General features: G+C 38.7%; 1 protein-coding gene across 4 annotated transcripts in view; it reads right to left on the bottom strand.

Annotated features, from left to right (window-relative positions):
* LOC137999754 (uncharacterized) overlaps window positions 1-17,500 on the bottom strand; it is a 78,547-nt gene that overhangs the window by 55,517 nt on the left and 5,530 nt on the right. For 2 of the 4 annotated variants that reach the window (XR_011123002.1, XM_068845651.1), the window contains exon 2: window positions 5,257-5,362. The exons of 1 other annotated variant lie outside the window; for it this stretch is intronic. The gene's annotated coding sequence lies outside the window, so the exon portion shown is untranslated. Of the gene's footprint in view, window positions 1-5,256; window positions 5,363-13,196; window positions 13,238-17,500 lie in introns of all 4 variants that reach the window. One more of the 4 variants, XM_068845663.1, reaches the window with a different exon arrangement.

Consider the following 17,500-nt stretch of genomic DNA (forward strand, 5'->3'; position numbering starts at 1 on the left):
TCGAAAGCTCCAAGAAAAGACATACAGTAATGGTATCCCTCGATTGCACTATTGCCATGAACATTTCCAGTTTCGCTCTCACTGTAAGAAACTTGATAGGCAGTATCAAACACTCTTAACATTGATGGTAACTCTGCCAACAGCAAAAAAGGCAGCTGAATGCGCCAACCTTGAATATAACTGATTACCAACATCCATTATTTGTATCAAATCATTAGGACAATAAATCCGCCCATTGTTGTGGTATATGAAAGAACTCAAACTCATCGCAAAAACACTGTTGTCCAGCATTTTGACGAAATACTCTAAAGTTGCCTTGGCTGTAAGGTGCTCAAGATTATAGTTTTACTGGGGTCCACAATGGGACCTGGGTTCTTCTTTATATCGGAACTTAGTTTGAACTTACAATAATTAATTCTGTGGTTATGACTCGTGAAAAGTGACGAGGGTAAAACACATGTAAACAAAGAATAATATTTTTTAACTTTCTGCATCTCTTTAAATCTTTTTCGATGCCACTTCGATTTAAATTTAACATAGCGTTGAATTTTAGATGACATTCGTGTATTTTTCCGAATTTTATAAAAAACAAACGCTTGCAGCTTTCGATTCTTCTTCGACAGTCGCTTTAGCTTTTTCACTGGTACTGTATTCCACTTGGTTCACGTTCCCGTCTGGACCTGTGGCGTTCCAATAAATTCTTATTGCTGGTGTAAACAAACATCTCATAACGAGACCTGATTCCAAGTTTCTTCGTTAACTTTATTGGAGCCGTTGAATAATTTCGTACACTTGAATGTAACTGTTTCACTTCAGGCAGCATAATATAGTCTTCAAATGAATTAGAAACCGTTTCTGAACATCGTATGAGTGTACATAAACTTACATACAGCTTACCGATGATCCATGCGATGGTTATTATAATGACACTACTTAAAAGTACAATCGTTAACGTTCCTCTAATTCACATTTCAAAACAAATAATTACAAGAAACAGAAACATTATCATAATACGGATCCCGGTACATACTTGTTTTGCTTTCACATGGGACTCGCGCTGTTGAATTTTCAATATGGCGTCTTCAAGGTTCTATTTACCTCTCAGATCAAAATGTTCGTTCTTTCGTCGATCAACGTTATTCTTAGTTGCAATAGCACACACTTTTGCATGGTTAGAGGTTTCCGTTTCCGTGATACTTCTGACATTTTTCACTTTCAAAACTCTTTCATCACATTTGCATTTTGTGTTCACAGATAAACTTGACCTCAACTCATGATCACTAGTGCCATACTTTTGGAACATTTTGGAATCCACTTTGCGTGCAACTTGGCAATATTTTCGGCTCACTGACCGATTCGTTCCTGTACCGTTCGATATTTTTTCGCGTGCATTCATTCGGTGCACTTTTCTCTCTGTCCATTTTACCGCTCTTCCGATCCGCTCTTCCTATATCCCATATCCCATATCGCCGTGCCTGCGGCCAGAGTAATAATATAGTTTCATATGGACTTTAATACAGGTCTGTTTCGTAGACCAACAACGAGTTGGGCCACTCATCAGTTAAATTCCACTGATGAGTGGCCCAACTCGTTGTTGATCTACGAAACAGACCTGTATTAAAGTCCATATGAAACTATATTGAGTAGAAAAACATTGTTATATAATTATATGATTGTTGTGCATTGTTAGTGGATTCAGGTTTAGCTTGAGCTCGTGTTTTTATATTGGTTCTTTTACTGTTTTGTTTGCTTTTCTCTTCAGTTGTAATCTTCGTAAAGTAATACCTTTAGGGATTTTTTACATCTTTGATGAATTTTAATCAGGTAGTAAAGTATGCAGGAACATCATTAAGTACATTGTTTAACCTTTTGTTATGTCCGTTCTATTGTACTTTTTAAGTTCTTATGTAATACCTTTAGGAATTCGGTATACCTAAGAGACAAGCAACTAACACTGTAAACATATAAAAAGGAATTTTTTAATCATTATTCACTGTAACTGATGAAGGTCATACGACCGAAACGTTTTACACTGCATTAAATCTTTTTACTTTTTAAGTCATCAGAAGTTGTCCGTCCACTGGCCTCTTTTAACTTTTATATATATATATATATATATAAAAGTATATATATATATATATAGGAAGAATGAAAAAATGAGTCGCTGGCGAACTTCTCACAGGTCTGGTATATTATAATTTCGTGTAAACGTTTCGCCCTTCGGGCTTCTTCAGTACACGCTAAAAAGTAAAAACTAAAAATACTGAACTTGCGCTATTTATACAAAACCATGAACCAAAAGGTGTAAAATGTTTAAAATTACAAAAAAATTTATAAAAAAATTTATAAAAAATCACAATAATATGTAATGTAATATGTGCGGTTGGAATACATTAAGTGGACAATACGTGAGACAAGAAACAGTTAGCTCTATTCCGAAAAAGGCGTTAATCACCAGACATCGAAACTAATAATTTAAAATAAACAACAGGACTTTGTGAATCATGCAATCAGGTGGCCAAATGATGAGCCCAGGGGCATTCTCACAGGCCCTGTTCAGGGATTCTATTACTTTTTAGGGCCCCTGGGCTCATCATTTGGCCACCTGATTGCATGATTCACAAAGTCCTGTTGTTTATTTTAAATTATTAGTTTCGATGTCTGGTGATTAACGCCTTTTTCGGAATAGAGCTAACTGTTTCTTGTCTCGCGTATTGTCCACTTAATGTATTCCAACCGCACATATTACATTACATATTATTGTGATTTTTTATAAATTTTTTTATAAATTTTTTTGTAATTTTAAACATTTTACACCTTTTGGTTCATGGTTTTGTATAAATAGCGCAAGTTCAGTACTGTTGTACCAGGTATTTTTAGTTTTTACTTTTTAGCGTGTACTGAAGAAGCCCGAAGGGCGAAACGTTTACACGAAATTATAATATACCAGACCTGTGAGAAGTTCGCCAGCGACTCATTTTTTCATTCTTCCTATTAACTTATCTGAGTCAAGACGTTTTGTATCCTTTTGGATCCTCCTCGCAAGTGGCATCACCGTTGGATACTCAATCTTTATCATTCTACTTATATATATATATATATGTATGCTTCGCTCACTGCTTGCAGTTTGAGCACTCTTGTGACTCCACAATGCAATCCAACAATGTGTAACCGTACATCCTGTGCCCAAGTTCAGGAGTTGCCATAAAGCCATTATGGTAACAACCGGGAGGGCACATTGTATACATATTGTATATATACATATATGTATATATATATATATATATATATATATATACGTAACAGTAGAGCGCAATATATATATATATATATATATATATATATGAGAAGAAGAAAGGTGTAGCCATGCCTCGATAGATAATGTAATAAGGAAATAACTTCTTGAGGCATATGTGTTTCTAATCGGTTTTATACTTCAAACGTTTCGCCGTTTAGAGCTTCGTCAGTGAATGAAGATTATGAGTACAAGATTGCTTTATGTAAAAAAAAACTTAGTACAATGGTGGAATTTCAAGGCTCATTAATTTGATGGTGTTAATCTAGATTTAGAGCTCGTCCATTGCAACCATTCATGAGGTTCTCATGCTTGCGGATTTCTAGCGCTTCAATGATTTTACGCGTGCGGATGTCGTGGATGTTCCTGTGGAGGATTCCCCAAGAGATATCTTGCATAGATGGTTGGTTATGGCTAACCAATGCCTAACAAAAAACTGTGTATACAAAATCAAATGCTCGCACTGCGACACGGTTTATATCGGCGAAACTAGTAGAACTATCGGATCCAGAATAAAAGAACATATCAGAATGGTGAAACAGACGGTTTATTCACATTTGATCAACCATAACAAACCATCTATGCAAGATATCTCTTGGGGAATCCTCCACAGGAACATCCACGACATCCGCACGCGTAAAATCATTGAAGCGCTAGAAATCCGCAAGCATGAGAACCTCATGAATGGTTGCAATGGACGAGCTCTAAATCTAGATTAACACCATCAAATTAATGAGCCTTGAAATTCCACCATTGTACTAAGTTTTTTTTTACATAAAGCAATCTTGTACTCATAATCTTCATTCACTGACGAAGCTCTAAGCGGCGAAACGTTTGAAGTATAAAACCGATTAGAAACACATATGCCTCAAGAAGTTATTTCCTTATTACATATATATATATATATATATATATATATATTGCGCTCTACTGTTACGTATCGAGCCCTGTGCTGCGGAAGAATCGAAACACAAATTTCCCAGATATAGGCAGAATATGAAGGTTTACACAAACAATGCACTCCCAGCAGAAGGATCCAGAGGATGGAGTACCACCATGTGAATTTGTAGACAAATACTAAGTGAGAACAGTGGAGTAAATTTCTAACTGGTTCGATTTGATAACGTGTCGGCTGTTCAGCCTTCCTCAGATAAATGTTAAAAACTAAAAACTAAAAACTAAGAACTTTTTACAATGGTTGTGCGTATCAGAGGTACACGCTTATATAAGCAACTTAATTAAGAGATACAAAAAGGTTTAAATTACATCAAAATAACAATATATAGTATGGATAAAAGCAAGTGACAAAAGCTATGTAATAAGCCAATGGTAACACATTCCCCGCAAACGGCTTCTGAATGATCATAATTAAGGCCATAACATAGTCCCAAAGCAGGGCACTTAAACAATACTGTAATAAATCCCCTGCAGAGGGACCATGAACAGCCCCCACTTAAAACAAAAATAGCAGGATTCTCCAACGGGGTCCATCAACGCAAAAGGCAAGTCACATAACAATTGAAACTATTTACAAAGGACTGAATAAAATAAGAGCTGGACAAGTCACAAATCATTTTCAAAGCAAGAACATGTGAAAAGGTCTAATTAGTTGCTATAAGTAATACGATTTTTGGAGCGAAATTCCTGCCTTTTGTTAAGGCCATCCGCATTAAGTGTGAATAATTGTGTCATCCAATAGGCTTCTCTGGCAAGCAGTAACTGGTCTAAATGTAGTAGATTTTCGAAGGATATAATTTGCTCCATGATGAAAAACTCATTTGAGAAATGTCATGTTGGGAACTATTATAATGTTCCGCCAATTCAAGTTTTTCTATTGTCGAGCATATGCGATTTATGGTTGCGGAATCTAATTTTAAACTCAGTGGATGCGAGACACGTTGCGAGATAAATTACATTTTTGGATGAGCAGGACAATTTTTGTCCGATAGGATAATGCCTACCTGTGGCCGAGCTTTGGAATTTAGAAGCTTGAAGCCAACGCTGTTGCGGTGTCCCTGCCAATGTTCTTCTATATACGTAACTGTTTTGTTTGTTTATTTGGCGAAGCTAATAAAATAAAAATAAAAATAAAAATAAAATTATTCCACAAGTCACACCTATTCTTATCACATTTAAAACAACTGCCCTCATTGACCGTCTGATTAGCAGCAGCCTGAGCCTGGTTGAAATTTAGATGGTGCTAAAACGTTTTTTAGATTTTTGGTTCAGCGGCAAGCATGGAAAACAGACTTAGCTGGAAAGACTGTGTTAACTGAATAGGTTGTAATGTGAAGTGCTCGATTTTTATCCCATATGAACCATGTGAGCGTTAGCCCTACTGATGGAAATGGGCCCACACAAGGACAGAGAAAAACTCTGACCAGGGTGGGAATTGAACCCACAACCTTCGGGTTAGATCTCCGCCAGTCTACCGACTGAGCTACAAGGTCAGACGGGAGCAGGCCGTGGGAACTGTAGATGTTAAAGTCACGGCAATGAACATGTACAAGTACAAGGAAAGGTTACGTTTATACAAACGTTGGCCGTGTAGCACTTATATTTTAAACAGAGTTAACTGAATAGAGTGTAATGTGAAGTGCTCGATTTTTATCCCATATGAACAATGTGAGCGTTAGCCCTACTGATGGAAATGGGCCCACACAAGGACAGAGAAAAACTCTGACCAGGGTCGGAATTGATGTTTTGAATGTCTAGCAAAATGGGATTATAATCGAGTACCAAGAGGAAAAACATCTTTGTTGGCTTTCACCTTTTTGCTTAAAAGTGCGGATCTTGGAACTTTAAGAACCTTATCAAACTGATGTCAACTGAATCTGCTGGGTAATTCAGTTGCGACTTAAGATAGCCTTTGTATTCTTCAAATCTAGTTTGCAAAAAATCATCGGTGGAACAATTGCGCTTAATTCTCAAAGCTACCCCATAAGGAATTGCACTTTTGCAATGTGATGGGTGTGAACTGGAAACTGGCAAATAAAGGTGGCTGTCAGTAGGTTTAGAATAAATGTCAGTAACAAATTAACCCATCCTTAAGGTGTAACGTAAGATCCGAAATATGTAAAAAACTATCTGAATAAACCAATTCAAATTTGATGGTGGGGTACAGAGAATTAATGTAGTCAGTGAATTCAAGCAATTTAGGCAGACCTTGGGTCCAGATCTAGAGGTTGAAAACATCATCTCTCTACCTCGACCAGAGCAACGGTTTTAAGCTACTCTCTAATTTGGCTTTTTCATCGATTATGCCCATTGTTAAGTGTGCGTAACTGCACGCATTTTTTGGTGCCATAGCTGTACCGTGTTTTTGTACATAATTTTGTTCGGAATGATGCAAATTAAGTAAGGCTAGCCTTTCTGCCTTATAGTTAGATTGTCTCTTGGTTTCCATAAGTTCCCTGGCTCTAGAATGTCCTTTCTCACATTAAGAAAAGTTCGACTTCAGGATGAGCAGACTTAGGAGGCATCCAATTACTTGCAGAACGAATGGCAGGAAAGCAACTGTCTTTCTTTTAGGGAACGTAAGGACACCAAGAGACAATCTAACTAAGGAAGAAAGGTTAGTCTTACGTAATTTGAAGCACAGCGATAACATCATCAGGATTCAAGATAAGGGTTCAAGGTTTGTTATCCTTAACCGACAAGAGTATCACAGCAAGATATTAGGGCAACTTAACAATAGTTTACATTACGATAAAGTACATTCGGATCCTACACTTGATCATTTTGAGGAGGTTAAGAACTGGGGTCGTAAATATCTCTCTGAAAGGCAGATTAGTCAGGAGATTGCCAAATGGATTACAAATTTAGAGCCAAAACTGGGGGTAGCCTTTGGGAAAGTTAAGACACACAAAAGAGACAATCCACTCCGTCTCATTACATCTTGTTGTGGTACAGCTATTGAACGACTCTCTGTCTTTACAGAATTGTACCTTAAGCCACTTTCCCAGAACCTTCCATCATTTATTAAGGACTCTACCGATTTAATCAACAAGATACAGGCCTTGAATGCTAAAGGTCCATTCCCAGTAGGTTCTCTGCTGGTTTACTGGGATGTGGTTTCAATGTTCCCTAACACTGACAACACCTTGGGTATTACCGCCGTTAGGAAGGTCCTTGATTCTAGGTCTTCTAGATTTTCCTCTATTGATTGTATAGCTGAGGCTGTCGAAATTTGCCTCCGTGTTAACAATTGCCATTTTTCCAAACAAAATTATGTACAAAAACACGGTACAGCACCAAAAAATGTGTGTAGTTACGCAGACTTAGCAATGGGCATAATCGATGAAAAAGCCAAGTTAGAAAGTAGCTTAAAACCGTTAATCTGGTGGAGGTATAGAGATGATATTTTCAACTTCTGGACCCAAGGTCTGCCTAAATTGCTTGAATTCACTGACTACATTAATTCTCTGTACCCCACCATCAAATTTGAATTGGTTTATTCAGATAGTTTTTAATATATTTTGGATCTTACATTACACCTTAAGAATGGGTTAATTGTTACTGACATTTATTCTAAACCTACTGACGGCCACCTTTACTTGCCATTTTCCAGTTCACACCCGTTACATTGCAACAGTGCAATTCCTTATGGTGTAGCCTTGAGAATTAAGTGCAATCATTCCACCGATGATTTTTTGCAAACTAGATGTGAAGAATACAAAGGCTATCTTAAGTCGCAACTGAATTACCCGGCAGATTTAGTTGACAAACAGTTTGATAAGGCTCTTAACGTTCCAAGATCCGAACTTTTAAGCAAAAAGGTGAAAGCCAACAAAAACGTTTTTCCCCTGGTTGAGATCCTCATCAACTTGAAAGTGCTCAATAGTTGGGCTAGAGCAATGATAAATGACCAAATAACCTAACTCTTGCATTACAATCTATCTATCTATCTATCTATCTGAGTAGCAATAAATGTCTTCGACCAAATATAATTGTGTAGGTTTGAGCGGGGAAATAACAACAACTACCGGTAACTGCCTCATTTACCTTTGGATCACCAACCTATTCCCTTCGGAAGGCGATTCACAGTGATTTCTGACAAGTATTAATTAGTAGTGTATGATGGGAACAGAAATTGATACAACAAAGGAAATGTTTGAAAATGTGTTCAGCCGGGAATCGAACCCGGGAAGGACCTTTATATGGCAAGCTCTGAGGAGAATGGCACATTTTCTGCAGTTAGGATCGCGTCACTATGCTCAAGTTGATCAGCGATTCACAGTAAATTTCCCCCTATATATGAAATAATTGTGTAGGTTTGAGTGGGGAAATAACAACAACTAACTGCCTCATTTACCTTTGGATCACCAACCTATTCCCTTCGGAAGGCGATTCACAGTGATTTCTGACAAGTATTAATTAGTAGTGTATGATGGGAACAGAAATCGATACAACAAAGGAAATGAGTGAAAATGTGTTTAGCCGGGAATCGAACCCGGGTCTCCTGGTTACCGGTCAGATGCCTTACCACTAGGTCACTGACCAACCCCGCAATTCAGCCGAATTGGAAGGACCTTTATATGCCAAGCTCAACACATTTTCACTCATTTCCTTTGTTGTATCGATTTCTGTTCCCATCATACACTACTAAATTAGAAATTGTGAAACCAAGCCAATTCTGCTGCCGTCACAACATTAAAAAAAAGCTACCCTCCCCACCCCTGTACTTTGGTCAGACAACTGCCAATCACCACCCCACGCCACACTGTGGGTTCACTCTAATTGGTGATCAAAGGCAAACTCTCATTCAGGCCTAGACTAGTCCAGGAAAAATTGTCACTTAACAAGGCCACAAACTCTAACTGCAGTTAAAGTCTCAAAGCAGCAACCCCCCCAGCCCTGTGCTTTTGACACACAACTCAGAGTTAGAACTGTCCCTGGGCTGTTTGGCAAAGCAGGCCTTGACGACAAGCCCCCTCAATTCTGAGAGGCCACAATGGCTTGAACACGGGCTAGCCCGTGCTCAAGCGAAAACTCCAGCAGCTACCTTTTAGCGAATTTGCTCAGATATCAAGGGCCAAATTCCTGAAATTCAGTCAAAAATCGGCTGATGACACTCGATTTACTCAGCCTGGCTCACAGAATGCTATTCTGGAGAGAAACGTGCAGATAACTATAAATTATTATCAGAGCACAATGGAGCAGATGCTGACTAAACAATCTTCCTCAAGCAACTTCCATTCAGGCTGAGCCTCCCATTGCCCATAGCATTCAATTCGTTTACACCAAAAATCTAAGCAGCCACCTTTTTCCAACTAACTATATATATATATATATATATAAATATAATAATGATCAATGGTGGCAAAATTTCAGTTCATCGTTTTATTGCTACAACGCTGTTTCGTATGGTCGAAGGACGACCACACTCATCAGGCAATAACGAACGAATCTATATATATATATATATATATTCAGTTAAAAATATGATTATTTGGGGTGTGCATTGTCAGGGTTTCTCTCCTACACTCTCTCTAAAAATTAAAATTAGCCTGTATCCTTCTAGGATCCTTCCTTGTCATCCGCTAAGATGACTAAGATGACGGCAGATGACTTTAAGACACCTTACAGAAATCATAAAACATCTTTCGAACATAAGAGCTGTAGAAATGCAACTGAACTCAGCAAGCACGTATGGTCGCTAAAAGATAACAACATAGAGCATGAAATTACATGGCAAATTGTTTGCCGCGCTAAACCGTACAGCAGTTCAACTAAATGTTGTAATTTATGCTTGAGCGAGAAATTTGTCATGATCTGTTAACCGGAGCGATGTACATTGAACAAAAGAAACGAGTTAGTATCATCATGCAGGCATCTAGCGAAGGCGCTACAACAGAACAATTAGCTTAGCACCCTAACAGCAACATGTATGTAAATTTACGTCGTGTTTGTGATATAAAAATAAGTGCTCAGCAGCGTGAATAAAACTCCTGAAGAGTGAGGCTTTAAGCCTCACGAAACAGGCCTGTAGGGCAATTACCGTGTAGCCATGTTTTAATTCTCCCAGCCCTCTCTCTCTCTCTCTCTATATATATATATATATATATATAGGGTTGTCGTGATGGTGCAGTGGTTAGCACACCCGACTAGTAACCAGGTCTCCCTGAATCAAGGAGGCTGGAAATCCAACGATGTAGTCACTAGCTAGTAGCATCCGAAGGATAGCCTGTGAATCATCCTTGGATGATCCGATGTATGTCCTGTAATCAAGTGGTAATGAACCGCTAAAACATGCATGTTGGGTATTATGAGACCAGATATGAAAGTTACGAAAAACAAACCATGATAATGCCAAATCAGTTGAATCACAAAACAGTAATGCAATAAGGAAATATTATATTCAGCACTACAGTATCTTACGAGAAAGGGAAAGCTCGCTTTTTACTGGCTAATCGTGTTAGTTACCATGACGACACCTATATCATGACACGTGAAAGATAATTAGCATTACAGAGATTTAGCATTACGTTTACATGAAACGGTACATGTCCACTTTTTATGTTTTTTTGTTTTACGTAAAACGGAGTGAAGCTTGTGAATTTAACCACGCGTAACCAACGGCAACTCGGAATGGACTCTGTTATTCTATTTAGTTAACAAAAAACAAAAACAACAACTCGCAGTCTTTACAAACATTGTTTAGAAAACGACGCTACATAAAATAAAAAAAATCGTTTCCTGTCAAATTTTGCAAGTTTCGAAGAAGCTTTTTTTGTGAGTCAACAGAGTCAGACAGAAAACAGAGAAAATTGCCGCAAAAAAATCTTAAAACCTAATTTTTTCTTGTTTGCCTCTCCGGTTTGGGTTTTCTTTTGCACAAACAACTGTTGTGTAGAAGAGAACTCGAAGAAAATTCCACATATACGGCAAACACTAACGCGAAAATACCTACTTTCACATGAAACCGCAACCGGAAAAAATGGCGGGAAAATTATGATCACGGGGTCACTTTTCCCGTTCGTATTTTTTGGAAACGTAATGCTATATCTCTCTAATATCTTCACTGCGCTCGGTGAAGATATGATTTTTTAAGAAAAAGGAAAATCCTAGAATTTCAATAGTACCTATATAACTAAAATGAGTGTATTTTTGGTGTAGCATCAACCCAGTCCGTAGCCTTTTCGGCTAAAAGTAAACTCTGTTCTTCATCTGAATAGCCCACTTACGATATATTAAAATTCAGTCCTAAACAAAAGGCATCATCTCGAGGCTCTAGGGAAAACACTCAAATAAATCATTACATTTACTCCCCAGAGCCTCGAGATGATCCTTATATTTATTCCCCAGTGCCTCGAGATGATGCCTTTTGTTTAGGACTGAGTTTTAAAATATCGAAAGTGGGCTATTGGATTTTGGTGATTTGACCAGTGACGAGTTTAGGAAACTAAAAGCCACTTTTGGAGCACAAGTCACAGCTAAGGAGCTTCAGCACGTGATGGTTTTTGGAGGCGGACGACAACCGGATAAGAACATTTCGCATGCCAGGACATATTTTCTCTTGTGAACCATGTGAGCGTTAGCCCTAATACTGGAAATGGGCCCACACAAGGACAGAGAAAAACTCTTACCAGGGTGGGAATTGAAATCACGACCTTCGGGTTAGATCACTGCTTTACCGACTTAGGTACAAGGTCAGACGGGGGCTGGTCGTAGGAATTTAGGATATCAATGTCACAGCAATGAATATGTACAAGTACAACGATGGGTTGCGTTTTTGCAAACGTTGGCCGTGTAGCAAATATATTAAAAGGGAGTTTAATTAACCAACGACTACGGCAACGCGGTTAAATGACGAGCACATATTTTTGGTGTACTCTGCTTAACCACGAAATGAAATCACCAAATTCTGGGTTTAGACGACAATTGACGTGCAGTTGTAAACCTTTCGTTCTCCATTTTTACCCTGAAACCCCTCATACCCAATTTGTTTTTAGGATACTTCGCACACATTATATAAGCGACGAGAACCAGATGGAAAGAAAGACTTACGATAGAGCACTGTTATATTTTAAGGTAACGTTCTCGTCGACGTCGGAGATCTTAAAAGGGAGATTTAGCAACGACAACAGCAAAGAGAACGTCACAAGTTTGCATATTTAGTGCATGAGCAAAAACAATCGCTTTGCACGCTCTGCACAAGCGTTTTTAAAATATGTTTTGTCCATTTCTTCAGTTTTTCGTCATCGGCAAAACTCCGACGTGAAATGACCAAATTTGGGGTTTTATGGAGAACGTCAGCATTTTCTCCCACTAAATGAAGCGCCGTTCATACCAGATTTGATTCGAATTGAGTTAATATCGTTAGTGTCCCAAATAGCCCTTTTCACGTTTAGTTTTTCTCATCATTTCATTACAATATAATCTAGCGTGTATGTGAGGCAATTTCGGGCTATTTTGTAGTTTTAACCCGAAATTGCCTCGCATACACGTTAGATTACATTGTAATGCAAATAAGAAAAACTAACCGTGAAAAGGGCAATTAGTCCTCTTGTGCTAAATCTATTGACACTTCAAATTATTATTACAGTTTCATTTTTGAGGAACTGCCACACCTTTCTCGCATTAAAAATCTTAAAATAGTCATGAAGTGATTGCCGTTGCCATCGTGGTTGCTAAAGCTCCCTAATATATTAATCTCCAATCGTGAACGGTTTGAACTTTGGAGTCATATCGTGGAGGGGGGGGGGGGGGGGGGGCCAATGAAGCGAGCACTGGAGGCACAAGTCGTTACGAGGGCCTGGGTGTATGCTCTGTGAAATGTAAAGGCACGGAAGTGCTACCTTCACAGATATATATTTCGTGAGAAGTAAACTTTAATTAGTCTAAGCTTAGAAAGACAGGTACTTTTAGGGGTTAAGGTTTTGTAAACAATTGGTTTTACCAGTAATATCGAAGGTTTCAACCGGGCAAACACATGGAAAACTATAGGAAAAGAACACATTATTGTCTTTGAATACTGCTTCCCTTTTATTTGCTGTTTCATTAAGACGAGCGAATCGGTTGTGAAAAGTTTTAAAGGTCCCCCTTGCCCCTCCGCTAGCTACGGCCTTGATATCATAATTATGTTATGACAATAATAATAAACTTTGTTTCTGTAGCGTCTATACCACTAACTGTTCAAGGTGCTTTACAAAACTAAGATATATATCATAAAATAGAATTATCATTCAATCACAATGCTATGAATCAAATGTATGTAAGTGAGATGAATTGTCTAAAATGATAAAAATCAATTAACTTATCATAATAAAAATATAGATAATGTATATACTTTAATATACACACAACTCAAAAAAATGATTTCTTGAATAAATATGTTTTTAAATCCTTCTTGAATGACGTTAAAGATTTACTGTTTCTAATCGATGCTGCATGGTAGCTTGTTCCACAATGCTGGTCCCGCTACAGAAAACCTCCGATCACCATATGTTTTCAATTTCGAATTCGGAACTTCTAGTAACTTGCTTGTAAACGAACGCAAAGAATAGGAAATATTAAGGAAGTTTAACATATTTCATATATAACGTGGCTTTAGTCCATTAAATAATAGCCCTAGATACTAATATCAACATTTTGTAAATAATACGGTATTTAACTGGTAACCAGTGTAGGTCAATCAAACTAGATGTTATGTGTTCACGTTTCTTTGTAAATGTTACAATGCATGCTGCTCTATTCTGAACGAGCTGTAAGCGGTTCAATAGAACTTTAGGCAATCCATATAGAATGGTGTTGCAATAATCCAAATTAGTGGCAACAAAAGAGTGGATTATAGCTTCAGTGGATTCACGGTCCAAATACGATCTAATCTTACAGATGTTATTTAGATGGAAATGAAAATTGAAGTAAAGTACGATCGTCCAGGTGAGTGTAGTCCTGAAAAGGACTCACTGTTTACGATGACATTGACTGACGCTTCGACAACCTGAGAGGAAGTCATCTTCAGAGTCAAGTGATTTGTGTAACGTCAGTAAATACAATAAAAGCTGGTCGTAGTTGTCATTGGTCAACTCACGCGGACGATCGTACTTTACTTTATTGTGATATTAATGTGCCTAGTAAGACTAATTGAAGAGTGCAGGGAAAGAGGTATTCCAGGGGCGGATCCAGGATTTTCCTTAGAAAGGGGTGCACACCCTTAAGAAATTACTTAACTGTCCTGTAAAATATCTTGATCTTTCTAATTTAATATATCAATTTTACCACTTAACTTCTTTCCAAGTTGTAGATTTAAGAGCGAATGTCACCATCGATCTGACAAATTCGAAAATTCAAGGCAAACCTAAAAAAATCGATTGCGTTCAAACTTTGTTGTTTGGTAGGGTATTGAGTCCTGAGAGTTTGCCTTGTGATTAGTTTCCTCAGATATCGTGTTATTCTGGAGAAATGTGCAAACTTCGAGGACCCTCGAGCAACGGCCATCTTTACCCTGAATTTTAACCCAACGTTGGCGGACTCTTATCGGGAATGAATGCATTCAATCGTTCTAAAAACACATAAAATCGTTCAAGTAACCTTTCCTTTGTTGTTTGTGTGACTTCAATATCGCAGCTTCTTTCATTACGTCCTGTCGGGATATATTCTTTCTCACAGGTATATAATTTTAGTAAAAAAAAGTACCCCTTAAAAAACGTTTGTTTATGAATGTGCTTAACCTGTGAATCGCTTTAAACTCCGCTCATTAAATGGCGGATAAATGCCCTTTCAAATGATCGAAGCATATTTCTGGGCAGTGGGCAAATGTTTGTGTGTAATGCTATGCCACTCAGTTCAAAGTTGATAGATGTCGCATATTTGCGACCTCCGAAGGTCATCTAGCCTACGACAGCATCTGGTTTTTTCGGCTCTAGACTCACCCGCCGAGAAAATACCGCAGACGATACTTTCTCGGCGGGTGAAACTAGAGCCGAAAAAACCGGATAATCTCGCAGGCTAAAGGTCATCAAGTTCGCTATTAACAATCTCCGTATCATGGGACGAAATGAGACGTGCTGTGAAAATCTAACGAATTTTGGTGCTATGCTTAATCAATCACCTCCTCTCAACATTTTGAACTGCGTTTTGCTCCAATCTTGACCCTAATCCAATAAACAATTCTTGCACTGCAAGTCACGCAAACAACAAAAAATCACCAACCAGTCAAAAAATAAAGTCAACAAATTTAAATTGAGATATTGTGGTAGCGTTACAACTAAACAACGTACGTGAGTTATTCGGCAAACTGTACCTTTTGTGCGGAGATGCCATCTTGCTATACAGTAGTCAGCGTAGCAAGCGTTCCTGTTAGAAAGAAGAGCTCCCAACGATTTCCGCAAACTGGCCGCCCGAAAGTTGGGGTAAGAGACTGGGGAAACGCTTGCAAGTAGACCCCCTATTTTTGAAAAACCCGTTCGCCCACGAACGGGAGCTTGTGAGAAAAACCACTCGGTGCAGGGTAGAGAGCCAACAAACTCAACCCACATATGACCCCGAGTCTGGGAATCGAGCCCGGGTCACATTGGTGGGAAGGGCGATTTTTTCTTTTTTCTTCCTGAAAAATGATTAATACGCTGGTAGCCACGTTTTTAACCTCAGAAAAAGATCTGTATCGTCGTATGAACGTGTGAACCAAAGGACCTCTGCTGGCACGACTTCTGGGTGACCCCTTAAATGGTCTTAATGACCCCCGACTTGAAAAAGTTGACTGGAACGCTGAAGTTCAATATCACCCAACTCAATCCCTTCTGTTTTTGAGTAACACATACCGTAAGCAACCCAGTGTACGCTCACGGAACGTCTAGTTCTGAGAAGAAAGCGGCCTTTCTACCCACCAAACTCTGTACGAGTTATGTTCCTAAATTTCGTATTTTACAAGCACACGGATTGCTTACATGTTCTGAAAATTGGCTGTTGTTTTCGACAACTTCAATTACAACCGCTCTGCAAATATCAGCAAGAATTTGTATGTAAGTTTGTTTTGTTTTGCAACATTGGTGTTGCGTTACACACTATACTGGGAGTGTCAGTGTGAAAGTAAGTGCTGGCGTGGAAACTGGGAGCAGTGACTGGTATTTTTCCTGAAACAGCTGCAAATTTTTGAAGCAAGAGGGTACCGGAAATGTGCGTGAAAGTATAAAAGAGCGAAGAAAGGTGTGCATTTCTTTAGCCTGTCTGGCAGGCGTTACTGTTTTGGAAGCAAAGGGGATAATTTCAAAAACAATGGCATGTCAGTTAATTCATTTTCCGTTCTTCTGAAATTTCTGGCCCCTTTTCAGCAAAAGAGTTACCTTTTGAGAAATGCTGAGCGTAGTTGAGAAAACGACAATTTAAATTTATTGTCGTGCTTGAAAATAGACTCCGAGTAGTCTCTTATTTTTCTTTGACGTAGTAGAGCGCGTGATTGTGTGACACGACTCGTTTTTACCACTAATTTGCATAAAATAATAATTTCACCCATCGTGCGTCGCTCTTCGGAAAGAAGAACGACTGCTCCTGGCCTAGCTCGAGAACTGATTTTCCCTTCGCCCAATGGTTGAAGACGTTGAAGAACAATTTGACTAGGTGGTCAAATGTAAGAGGTTTAAAGACTGAACATGTAGGGTTGAACGGGTTGATGCAATGACGAGCCACTGGAAAAGTACTCGACTCGAAGTCTGTGTAGCCTCCTTCGCAGCCGTTTTTAGGCTCCCCACGGAGGGACGAACCGAGTCTAAAAACGGCTGCGAAGGAGGCTAAAGGCTGTGAGGCTATAAGATTCCCTTCCGAGTGCACGTGACAGCATCACGGGTATCAATACCCTTGATTATAGACATGATAACACCCCAATCGACTGCGCATGCTTCCGATCTTACATCCCAAAAATTTTGATTTAGTTTCCCTAATATCAAGAATAGGCTGCTGCCTCGCTAAGGCTCGCCAGCAATGATTTTGTTGTGTATTCTAAGCTCTCGTATGACAACGAGCCTTTTGTATGTGCTCACAATAAATAGCTCGAACATGGACTCTGCCGTCTGTTTCTTCTTTCACCGATTAGATTCAGCATAGCAGTTTTCGATGGTTTAAACAAATTGATGGAAGAAACATAACCAGTCTTACCCGGCTGAGAAGCTGCCGTTATAAATTTAACTTTAAAAGCACACTGACAAATTCTGCATTGATCGCTCGGTGTCTCCTCGGTGCCTCGGTTTGCTTTGACGGAAGTCAACA

This window comes from Montipora foliosa, chromosome 1, assembly GCF_036669935.1.
Source record: "Montipora foliosa isolate CH-2021 chromosome 1, ASM3666993v2, whole genome shotgun sequence".
Lineage (NCBI taxonomy): Eukaryota > Metazoa > Cnidaria > Anthozoa > Scleractinia > Acroporidae > Montipora > Montipora foliosa.